The following is an 8,339-nucleotide window of genomic DNA, read 5'->3' on the forward strand; positions in this document are numbered from 1 at the left end:
GATAACTTTATTCTCTCAGGATTTAAAAATGTAATGTTGGCATTATTTTCTTTTATGCTGGATTTGGATCTTACTTATGATACTGTATTGTTTTAAGATTTACAATAAAATACTTGTGGAATTTATAAGTGATCATATGCGTTAAGGTAAGTTATTCGTAATTTTTCATATGAGAAAAAGGATATGGTTTTTAAATAAGATGTACCCTGACAATTAACATTATTATTATGCGGAGAGCATAATTAAAATGAGGATACCTGTCACAGACAGAACGCCACCAGATAAGATTCAACACAGTTTATTAAAGATACAGAACCAAAAATGCCCGTAAAAGACAAAGGGCTAGGCAAAAACTCGCCTTCAATATGAAAAGACACTAAAAAACAGTTCAAAAGATAAACCGGATTAAACGGGAGTTTAATCCGGGTTAAACCAAAAATGCTTACTTCAGCCTGGCTCTTAAAACAAACAAAAACTGGTAAACTAAGATTCAATGAAACATAAATAACTGGCAGCAGATTACTCTCTGCTACTCAACAGCTGTGGTTGATTAACTAAGTTGTTACTCCTCCGTGCAGCAAGCGAACTCCGGGTCCAAACACATCAATCAGGGCAGAAGCAGTCAGCGGGGTCCCAATCCGGTCCAAGGTCGAAGGCCAGGTACAGACGTCTTTAGTTCACCAGTTCCACCGATAATCACAGAAGGGATAGTCCAAGGTCGAAGTCAGTCAGCCAGTCCAGCGTCAATCCAGAGTAGGCAATTAATGTCCGTCAAAAAGACGACGGAGGTCCAAGCTATTAAGATTAAACACAAGTTGCACAGGAAAAGCCCACACAGTTCCTCCCGCCGTCCATGCCCAGTGTCCTTGGTAACTTACGTATTCAGCAAACGAATCACACCCGTCTTCAGGAAATTCCCAACAAGAGCCCAAGCGTTCGTCCAGATTACCTTGCCCAACGCAATTAGCCCTGGATTCTAAACCCCATTTTATGCCAGTTTACAACTCCTCATCGCTGTCAGCTGTTACCCTAATTCCAGGTGCCTCATCATCATCCTCCTCATCAGAACTAAAACACCTTTGACTACGCCCCACAGCATCCCCAGCTGTGGATCCTGTCCCATCCCTCCAGCTCATCCACGGGTCTAATCCTGCAACCCCCCAGTCGCCTCCCATACTATCATTGCCGGTGGCACCCAAATCCTCCCTCACACGAGTCCATTCCATATCATCCTCCTCTGAGCTAACCATCTCTTCCTCCATTCCCTCGGTAAAACCCTCAAAGGAGTCTTCGTCAGTTGGTTCTGCAAATAAGTCCCGCAGCCATTTCCTTTCTCGCTCCTCAAGAGAGTCTGACTCCCGAGGAGTCTTACGACCACGTCTCCCAGTATCGGAGCCATAAGGCTCAACCATAACAATACCAATGTTATTATTACAAAGTATGATGGAAGGAGAAAGAAAAGCTAATTAAAGTTTTATAATTTAAAAATATCTATCCATAAGGTCAGATAATTGATTTTTTTTCTAATTTGTTAGTTTGATAAGAATGCTTTGTGCTGACAATATTGTTATCTCATTCAGATGTTGGGCCAAATCCAATTGCTAGTATCCACTAAAGTAGACCATTGAATCAATGGAACCTGTATAAGTGTTTAATAAATCCTGTTCGCTCATTATGGTGGGCTTATTTCACTGCAATTTACAGTTGTAATTTGTCCATTTTTCAATTTTATATATTATAATATTTACAACGTCATTGAAAATCCATTATTTTAAAATGTCAGACATCTCCATAAAATATAAATATTTGCACAGCAAATGAGATTAAATAGATCTTTGCATTGGAATTGAGCTTGCATTGTCTCAATTAGCTAATAAATATGTGGACGTAGTTTTAATGGTATGACTAAAGTAAGTTAGTTTAATCACAGGTGACAGTGTTTTTTCACAGTATCTTTTCACAGTTATCATCACTTTTTACCCTTCTTTTCTTTTGTCCTTATCTTATCTTTGATTTGCTCTCAATGCAATCCTAATCTGTTCTCTTCCTTCAGCTGCCTTGCTTCTAATGTCAATACCCTTTGGATGTCTGTATCATTTTCACATTAAGTTTTACAGTGTTCAGATTCCTTCCCTACTTGTTCTTACTACATTTAAAATGATCTTTCACTGGAAAGAGTGATAATATTCAGAAATGTTTTATGACATCACAAGCTGTTCCGTACCTCATTGCTAGAAACTTCAAATCTTACTAAAACAAACACAAATTCAACATTACTGCAAATAGTATTTTTATTTATCCTGAGACATCAAATGCTTGCCCCAAACTGGAAGTCTTAAGTTACTTTCAGTAAATATCCAGACCTTTACTTATCCTGAGCCACCAAATGCTGGCCAAAAATGGCAGGCCTTACATTGCCTCTTGTAGATATTATATATTATACAAATAACAAAAATACTACAACTGGAAACAATAATTTTGGTAACAGTTTGGAAAGGTAGGCATAGCAAACTGGAGGAGATCTGGGTTATAGTGGATTTTTCAGGTGCCACAATAAGCATCAGTACCTTTTCAGCTCTGAAAGTTACAGTTTTAAGAAATGAGTGAAAATGTGAATGTTTTTTGTTGTTAACTGCTATCAATTCGACTTCAACTTATGGTGACTCAATGAATAACGGAACCCCAAGTCACCCTATCATCATTTGCTCTGCTCAGGTCTTACAGACTCACAGCCATGGCTTCCTTCATGGAGTCTCATGATATGATATGGTCAAAGTATGATAGCCTCAGTTTGGTCATCTTGGTTTCTAGGGAGAGTTCAGGTTTGACTTGATCTAGGACCTTTTATATGTCTTTTTAGCACTCTATGGCATTTGTAGAATTCTTCAGTACCAAATATCAAATACATGCTATTCTTCCTATCTACCATTGCTTCCACAGCCATACATAGGAAATACGACATCATGGACAATCATAACTTTATGATTGTGATGTTCCTGCAGCAGATACTAGAGCTGAGCAAAATCTTGGTAGTAAGTTTAGCAATATTTCTAGCAAGGTCCCCAGGGCTGGATATTAATAAATGGAAATATATAAAAGATACCAAAAAGCTGCTTCAGCCAGGAGGGACCTTTGTGATGATATGTAAAGGAATAAGCATGTTATAGTACCTCTGACTGTATCTACTATAAATATCATAAGCCATCCCCTCCAGGATCCGCCTCATGTGCCACTGTCTGACTTCCTGGGGAATCCATTACTCTGATTCTTTATGTATAAAATGTTTTACTGTTGCCTCTCAATATTGTGGGTAAACTAATACTAAGTTGGCCTAGATTGTTTTAAATATCACACAATGGCAAAAATAACCTTTTCCATGATCAGGGCATTCTGTTATATCTGACCAACAGCATCATATGATATGATGGTTTATCTGAGCAATTTTTCAACACTGATAGGGGCACCGGGTCACATGTAACAGGTACTATTCCACTGTTGGCACTTCTTATGAAAAAAAAAATATGGTGTGGATCCTAAAAATCCCTGGCAGAGCATTCCCTGTAGATCAAGGTTTCTCCAGTTTTCTAGTTTGTGCTGTACCTCAGAAAAACTGCAGAGTAGTGTGGTAGCATTGCAGTTGGAGAGTGAAATAAATGAAAATTGGGAGAACCCCCTGCCTTAAACAATGGCAGTGCTTTAAAAGAGTAGAAGGGCCCTGATGGATCCAAAGATATCAGGATCCCATGTCCTCCAGCATTTCACAGATGAATATAGGGATAGATATGCAGTCAAGCAACATCAAAGTATGGTCAAGATGGCAAAGGCTGTTAAAGAGGAAGAACACACAAACGTGGAGAAGCTGCAGCAGTTTGCTTTTGCCTGTACCTATTGGGAAGGACAAGGTTCTGCCTTTTCTTGTCTTCTCCCTCTAATGAATAAAAAAACCAAGATGCTTTAAAAATTTGAAACACAATTTGCAGCAACTGAATTACTGTAAGCCAAGAACTGGGGTGGGGTGGGGTGGGAGAGAGGAAGAAGCCAGGATATTTTAAAAGCAGTTGAAAATGCAATGACAGAGGATTAACCAGGCTACTTTGGAATATCTGGTAGTTATGAGATCTGAGGGCATATCACAATACTATGGACCATTTCTTGAGTTGGCCATGTTGGACTGCAGTTGGGGTAGAGGAGTAAAGTCAAAATACATTAAATTATATGTGTAAAATATATTATCTGAAATTAATTATAATGTTCATTACATTGCCCCTGCTCAGTAGCTTCTATTCATATTATGTGTGTGTGTCAATCTTACATGCATTTAAATTAACTTTCATTAAATACTAACTATAGATTATTGATATTGAAGAAACAACAACAGAATTGTTCTAACATTAGCTATCCTAATGGCTAACACTCATTTTATTCCTTTTCCTTTTGACCAGAGTGTTATCAAAACATTGATTCCCTTTTTTGTTTTTCATTATATCACTCCAGGCTGAGCGTTACACAATAAAAACTTCATTTCTATATTCATATTTGTGGTTACTAAGTCCTGTCCCTCTCTTCCTGAAAGTCCCCTAGCCATAGCAAGGTCTCCCCAAAGCAAAACCTGTGTTTGGCCCCATTTCAATTGTACGGGGATATGAAATCCACCCCATATGTTAAGATTCTCCCCTCCCCCCCCCCAATGGTGGGAAAGCATGTATGCACCCTTCAAAGGAAGTTCTAACACACTAATCTGATCAACTCTTTTTTTTGTGATTCTAAGGACACCCCCAGAGCCAGGATAAGGCTGTGATTCAACATCTCAGGGTCGACCCTTTCCTCACCTCTCGAGCCTCACCCTCTCAGCCTCAAGATGAGATAAAATAAAATAAAATGTATTTCCTTTAACCATTGCCCCAAGAAACCACACATATATATGAAATCATAAATATGAAATCATCCACCGGGACAACCTCTTACCTTTTCCCTTTTAACTTCTTTGGTATTTCGGATCTTTGCAAAGCCAAACTGCCAGCTCCAATATGTTTCTATTCAGTTTCTGCAACTGAGCCCCTGTGATACAGTGAAACAGTGCAAGATCCACTGGACCCAAGATTATTATATATCATAATTAATATTGTGTAGTACTTATGTGACTTTGAACTGTGTGCCTGCTTTGGAAACAACACTGATTCCTCCAGTGGGCAAGGAGACTCCCTGCCAGGACTCATCAAGGACTTCGTTTACCCACTTGATTGACTTTCTGGTTTCTGAAGCCTCACTTTGTGCAGAGATGATGATGATGATTTTTATGCCAAGCTTCCAATATCAATTAGTGTCAAGTATCCATTCTTTCCAGCCTGGACAATGGAGCCCCTGCCCCTCAAAGGTGGGCACAGCAATGGACCTTTAATGTTGACCTCACCAATCCCAGCTGTTTTATCTTCCTGCCACAGGATTCTCCAACTCTATCTGTGATATCAGGAGGGAGCTTCAGCCAATGAGAAGGCAGATCCTAGGAGGCATGTCTTCTGACCAATCGGGGAGGGAGCAGGAGGTTTGAATAGCTATCAAACTGTATAAAATGTGCTGCACTTCTCTGTATGAGATATGTGAGTTCTTTTTGTGATTCTGCTGTTATGACATCCAACTGGCCAGTTGAATAAACCTCTGTTTCTGCTGCCTTCACCCAGTACGTCTCCTTGATCCTGACTTCAAAGTCGCAGTGCACGCTGGGCACTTATCCCCACTTGCTATTTGGGGCAGCTAGCAGATCTCGGTAACAACAGTGCATTTAATAATTTGCCACTGAAGTTTGTTAACAAACTGTAATGTCATTTTTAGAAAAATACTGGGCACCCCTGGAGACCACAAGAAAGCCTTTAGCCTCCTATGTGTGGACTGGCACCCTACTGTTTGTACCATACGTATGTTACTATGCTTCTCTTTAGGGATTACATTCAAAGTGCAACATTGAAATTATAGTTTAAGACAAATACTGGGAGCATCATTTGCTTCAGAGGCAGATGTGAACAAGAGCCATATTATGTCAGAAACATCACATCTTATTTTTTCCTCCAGACTGTATAAAGTGGATAGCATCCACAAAGGAATATTATAACAATTTGAACAAATCAATCCTGATTCTATTTGCTCCTTCTGTTGGTAAAATATTTTCTTTCTTTACACAGCCAAATAAAAATAAATATCACCAGTAGGGGGAATAGATGTATAAAAAACAAACTCAAAAATATTTTTATGATATGAAAATTATTTGAACAGCATTAAGCAGTACATCTAAAATTCCTGAAGCATAATGGGTTTACTACATATTTTCATATGAAGAAAATGTCAAGTGGGAGTGTGTGTCTGAATTCAGATTTCAAGCAGCTCTTGTAGCAGTAATTTACCCTTTCTGCATCATAATGCAATAGGCAGATTTTAAAAGTATGCTTGGGTTATTGTGACCATTTCTTAGCTTTTCATTTCTTCTAATAAGGAAAGAAGAGAAAGTAATAATGAGTAGAAGAAGGAAATTACTGTGATTCTACATTGGTTCTATATTCATTTGTAAAAAAACTGAGAAATAGTACATATGAGCATACAATAAGTGGATGTCTGAAATGTAGCATTTGATACCTATTAATATATGAAGTAACATTTCCCCAGAGGAATTTCATTGCTTGAAATTAAAGGATTTCTATGTTTTAAGACAATTAAATTTGTCCCTTAAAGGTCTGGTGCTGTCACTGATAAAACTGGTGCTGTGGAGGGGGCAGTAGAAAGTTATTCGTATCTTTAATACATTGTCCTCAGAAACAGTGGAAGATGATGTCCAATAATCATTTCTGATGTAAACTCACAGAGTCTATATGCTTTAGTACAGGCATGGGTGAACTTGGGCCCTCCAGGTGTTTTGGACTTCAACTCCCCAATACCCAACAGCCCACTGGCTGTTAGGAATTGTTGGAGTTGAAGTCCAAAACACCTGGAGGGCCCAAGTTTGCCCATGCCTACTTTAGCATGTGGAACAGAGAAGGAGTGCAATCTTGTACTTCATCTCCAGCAGCAAAATGTCTTCAGTTCTTGTAGCCTCAATTGTACCTTCATGGTTTACATGCTTTTACGTGTTTCACTCATCCTCCAGTCTGCATCCAATAAAATTAAACCAAAAAAATTAACAGGATAGCTTCATACAGGCCTATTCCAAACTGTTTATGCTTTCAACAATTTTATTGGCAGGAAACTTCACGTTTTTTGTTCTGGAAGAGCAATGCCTTTGACATGGAAGCTCGCTATAACAATAGATGTTGTGGTAGTGTCAACAGCATCTAGACCACTGGCATCTGTCCCAGTATTCTCAGAGTGCCAGGGCTCAGTTAAAGAGAACAAGGCATACCTGAAAAGTAGCACAGTGCATTTCTTCCATCCTTTTATCTGAGGATAGCTGGCCCATACACATCAGAAACTGACAGTAGCATGTCTGAGGGAGCATCACTAAGATCATCTGGAGAGGCCCTGCTCTCGGTCCCACATGCCTCACAGGCGCGGCTGGTGGGAACGAGGGACAGGGCCTTCTCGGTGGTGGCTCCCCGGCTGTGGAACAGCCTCCCTGGAGATATCCGACAGGCTCCTACCCTGCTGGGATTCAGAAGGGCCGTGAAAACATGGTTATGTGCCCAAGCTTTTGATGAGTAAATGACAAAGTTGACATGGCCTGATTTAAGGATGAAGCATGAGGATCTTGGACGAATGAAATTAATTATATATATGTTTTTAAGGTTTTTATAATGTGTTTTAACAATGTTATTAATGGATCTGTTTATATTGTTTTGTCTTTATGATTGCATTTTGGGCATTAAATTTTGCCAATTTTTGTAAGCCGGCCTGAGTCCCCTCTGGTGAGAAGGGCGGGGTATAAATATTGTAAATAAATAAATAAATAAATAAATAAATAATAAGACTGCAACTCCCATAATTCTATAGCATTGCGCCAGGGCAGTTAAAATGTTGTGAAACTGCATTAATTTTACATTGTAGATGTGCTACAGATTTGAGTCTGTCATTTCTATGCAGTCTCAATTCCTGGCATTAATAAGGAATCACAGTAGACAATAGAAATTCATGGCTCCTGTGTGAGATGGGCAATGAATCTATTCCAGGGTATTAATCATCACAAGGAAACTATCCAAGGTGCTGGAGCTATTTGGTAGTATAGGATCCAGCACTAAGAACATTATTTTAAAAACCTATTTGTATTATAACTTGGATTCACCATCTGCCTGATGTGGGAGTCACCAGGTGTCCAGAGGAGGGTGACTAAAATGATCAAAGGTCTGGAGACCATGCCTTAT

The 8,339-nt window shown here is 39.1% G+C and overlaps 1 long non-coding RNA gene across 1 annotated transcript; it reads right to left on the reverse strand.

The window, feature by feature from the left end:
- Positions 1-282: 282 nt before the first annotated feature.
- LOC134296732 (uncharacterized) lies at positions 283-2,228 on the reverse strand. Its single transcript, XR_010003570.1, has 2 exons — positions 879-2,228; positions 283-795 (listed from the first exon to the last, which is right to left on the reverse strand). It is a non-coding gene; the product is annotated as an uncharacterized LOC134296732 (long non-coding RNA).
- Positions 2,229-8,339: the final 6,111 nt, after the last annotated feature.

The sequence above is a fragment of the Anolis carolinensis genome, chromosome 2 (assembly GCF_035594765.1).
Source record: "Anolis carolinensis isolate JA03-04 chromosome 2, rAnoCar3.1.pri, whole genome shotgun sequence".
NCBI lineage: Eukaryota > Metazoa > Chordata > Lepidosauria > Squamata > Dactyloidae > Anolis > Anolis carolinensis.